Genomic DNA, 4,103 nt, shown 5'->3' with positions numbered 1-4,103 from the left:
CCTGACAGCCTCTGCTTTCTTTTTCCTTTCTTCGGAATGAGAGACTCAACCATAGTAGAAAGAATGGAGGACTATATTAACGACCCTTCTTCAGTGGGCTGTGATTTTCAAAGGGGAATACTAAGTTGTAAGTAGGGGATATTGATTACAGCCTGGGTTACAATGCCTGGGAGGACAGTGGCTGAATCACTGAGAGTGGTGAGTGGGCATGCAGGGAAAGTACTCACTCAGAGAAAGGGTGAGGCGCCTGTGTTTGTGTGTGTATGTGTGTGTGTGTCTGCATGGGCACCCACACACATGTGTGGCTATGCGGGGAGAGACAAGTAGTGCAAAGAATAAATACCTGCAGATGTTGGGATTTGGTGGAAGGAAAGGGAGACAACATAAATGAAGAAATATTCCAACTGCATGTTCTTAAGAACGTATTGTGGTCAGAAAAGGGCAAAAAAGTCTCTAAAATCTGTTCTGGCCAACTCAAGCCATCTATTCTAAGAGATTCTAGAAAGAGATGTGCCTTATAGATTCATATGTAAATTTGTTCATTATGGAAATATTTATAATATAGAAAAATCTGAACCAGCATACACATACAACAGGCGGGGGATAGACAAAAAATGCATGGTTAAATCACAAAGAGATTTCCATGCAGTCTTTAGGAATTGTGTTTTTAATGAAGGGCAATTATTTCTAATTTTAACAATGTTGGATCCATACATTAAACCTTGTTTTGTTTCTTTTAGGAACAGTATATCTTTTTCCTTCCATTCATCATTTCCCCAAAACCTAACATATGTGTTCCAATGGATACAATCTATTTCACTGTATGAATATACAATTATTTTTTAATACTTTCCTACTTTGGCTTTTCAATTATCTATATTTGGCTTCTGTAGATTTTATTATACTTAACAGCCTCAGGCATAAATTTTTGTCTTAATTTCTGATTGTTTTTTTCCTTCAATAATAATTCCAATAAGTGGAACTTTTGGGTAAAACATACAACTTCTTTTATTTAAATAGCAGTTCCTTGGTACAGCATGTAACTTTTTAAGGATGCTTGCTGTATATATGACCAAAATGCTTTGAGAAATATTTATATTTCTACTACCAAAGTATATGATTACTACTACAGAGTTTTTTACTGATTTATTGATTTGTAGATATGGGGGTCTCATTATGTTGCCCAGGCTGGTCTTAAACTCCTGGGCTCAAGGGATGCTCCCACCTCAACCTCCCAAATTGCTATGATTACAGGCATTAGCCACTACTTAAACTTTTATTCCTTTATGCTTTCCTTCATTTGCAATATTGACTATAATCAGGAGGGAAAAAAATAAATATCCTTTTAAAAAATGAAAACTTGGGAGGCCGAGACGGGCGGATCACGAGGTCAGGAGATTGAGACCATCCCGGCTGACATGGTGAAACCCCGTCTCTACTAAAAAATACGAAAACTTAGCCGGGCGAGGTGGCGGGCGCCTGTAGTCCCAGCTGCTCGGGAGGCTGAGGCAGGAGAATGGCGTAAACCCGGGAGGTGGAGCTTGCAGTGAGCTGAGATCCGGCCACTGCACCCCAGCCTGGGCGACAGAGCGAGGCCGTCTCAAAAGAAAAAAAAAAAAAAATGAAAACATATGTCTCCCTTTAAGCAGAGCAGAGAAATTGTTAACTCAGAAACCAATGATAATAAAAATGATACCCCTTCTGTAGCAACATAAAGAGCAGTTTTGGGGAGCAGAAGATGTGGTGAAATGCAATGTTTAGTGCGGGTGGGTGCAAGATCCAGGCAGGGGTGGAGGATGGCCGGCTGCACAGACCTCTGTTCCGGTGCTTCCTCTTCATTCCTCCCCACCTCCCTCTGCAGACCTTGTTCTCAAAGGCCATTCCCTGACCCAGGTAGCCACAGCAGCAGGTGTTATGGCTGCAGGCCTCATGCTCCTTTGATTTAGAAGAAACTGTTGAGGAGTTAGTTTTTACTGAGTAGCTAATATGTTCCAAGCAGTATTCTCACTCATAATAATTACTGTTAAGTAATACATGAAAAATTTTAAATTTAAAGCATTTCAATATTTTAATAGTAAAGGGAGCAAAAGGCCAAAATGTCCTTTCACTCACTTAACCTCCAATCTTCAGTTTAGCATGCACCTTTTTATACACTTTTTCAGGTGTTTACATCTATATGTGGAAATGTATAGTTTTGCTTTTGTTTTTCAATTGAATCATTAGTATAGTTCTGCAACATACTTTTTGATCACTTAGTGTGTCTCCATTATCTAGGTTATGACAATAAGTCAACTCTTTTTACCTGCTTCATTGAATTCCCTCCGAGGGATGAGCCATCATTCCTCTAAGCAGTCTCCTGTTGGGTGGCTGGTTCAGTTGGTTACCACTTTTATGCTTTAAAAATAGTGCTGCAGTGTCATTCTCACAGAGGCTTCTCTCTGCACCTATGCAAGTACTTTGCTGGACTAGACATCAGGAAGTGGAATTGCTGGGCCAATTGTGCACATTCTAATTTCACACTTAATGATATTGAATGAGTAAATAAAGTTCCAATGGTTTTGTCCCATAACCGAGATCACACAGCTTGTGAATCTTAGAGCCTTTATCTATTGCTTACCTTTTTTGTGTCCATAACACTAACATAGTAGGCCTGGCCCATTGTGGGTGCTCAGTAAATATTTGTTGAATGACTTTATGAAGGAAGAAAGAAAAGATGAGTAAAACTTGGTCTTATTTGCAGCTCTCTGATCTCTAGCCTTGAATTAAATGTGATGGGTTCAGCCCCTGACTGACTCCAGAGTCCCCACCAGGCAGTCTGCCTGAATCCCACCAGGAGTCCACTGGGCCATGACTTGACCATGATGATGGTCAAGAGTTGAGGCTTTGAGGAGTCCAAGGTATTGGACACCATCTGTGGTGGACCCCAGTGGATCCAAGGAGCCCAGTGAAGAGGGTCCTGCATGAATCAGAGGGGGATAGTGGAGGGTTGGATATGGCAGGGGAAGTTTGGGGAAGTGATAGGATTCTGAATATTTTCAAGCAGTAGAGTCAAGGATTTCTTGATTGGATAACATGTGCATTATACATAGACATGTTTACAGGTAATTTTCCATGTTGGAACTCAAAAGTAAACACCCTGAAGGACAGACTTTTTTGGCACCGGTAAGATCTTCTTCTGTCACTGTAATTGAGTTAGCCCTGGGGAAGTGGACCTGTGGAATCCTATAGCTTCCTTTGGGCCATAGTGTCTGCTCCACACCTTCTGGTGTCTCCTGATATGCAGCACGGATGAAAATGGCAAGTTCCCTGGCCTTTCTTCTGCTCAACTTTCAAGTCTGCCTCCTCTTGGTCCAGCTGCTCACTCCTTGCTCAGGTAGGGAATGATTCCATGATTGTTTCTGAAGCAGACAATTATGTATTAATGTCCTCATAGAACTTTTGACTCCTTCCCAAACCTGGAAGTCCATCCCAACTGGAAGGATCACATGTCACTAAGAGACAAAGAGTGTTTCTGTTAGCATTGGGTCCCCCTCTAGGTTCTCTGTATCTCGCCTTCCCTGTCTGAGAAGCACCCTTCCTCTCATGACCCCAACTCTAACACCCTCTGATGGAGCCTACTCCTTGTGACGACAGCTCAGTTTGCTGTGCTTGGACCCCTTGGGCCCATCCTGGCCATGGTAGGTGAAGACTCTGATCTGCCCTGTCACCTGTTCCTGACAGTGAATGCAGAGACCATGGAGCTGAGGTGGATAAGTTCCAGCCTAAGGAGGGTGGTGAATGTGTATGCAGATTGCAAGGAAATGGAAGACAGTCAGAGTGCAGAGTATTGAGGTAGAACTTCGATTCTTCAGGATGGCATCACTGCAGGGAATACTGCTCTCCGAATATACAATGTTACAGCCTCTGATAATGGAAAGTACTTGTGTTATTTCCAAGATGGTGACTTCTATGAAAAAGCCCTGGTGGAGCTGAAGGTTGCAGGTGAGCCTCCAGGTTTGGTTCTGAGAACATTTCTCTGTAGGATCTAGAGCAGATGCAGAGTTCCTCTTCCAAAAGCACTGCAGACAATCCTGCCTGCTCACTAGCAATTGTCTGCACTGCCT

General features: G+C 42.4%; 1 pseudogene across 1 annotated transcript in view; it reads left to right on the top strand.

The window, feature by feature from the left end:
• Positions 1–3,288: 3,288 nt before the first annotated feature.
• Positions 3,289–4,103, top strand: part of LOC105529363 — a 17,641-nt pseudogene continuing 16,826 nt past the window's right edge. The window contains exons 1-2 of the transcript XR_001004499.1: positions 3,289–3,373; positions 3,634–3,981. The product of XR_001004499.1 is annotated as a butyrophilin subfamily 3 member A3-like (transcript). The remainder of the gene's footprint in view (positions 3,374–3,633; positions 3,982–4,103) is intronic.

Source organism: Mandrillus leucophaeus, unplaced genomic scaffold, assembly GCF_000951045.1.
Source record: "Mandrillus leucophaeus isolate KB7577 unplaced genomic scaffold, Mleu.le_1.0 Scaffold760, whole genome shotgun sequence".
Taxonomy (NCBI): Eukaryota; Metazoa; Chordata; class Mammalia; order Primates; family Cercopithecidae; genus Mandrillus; species Mandrillus leucophaeus.
Note: the sequence above shows the minus strand (reverse complement) of the source record. Positions and strands in the feature narration are given on the sequence as shown.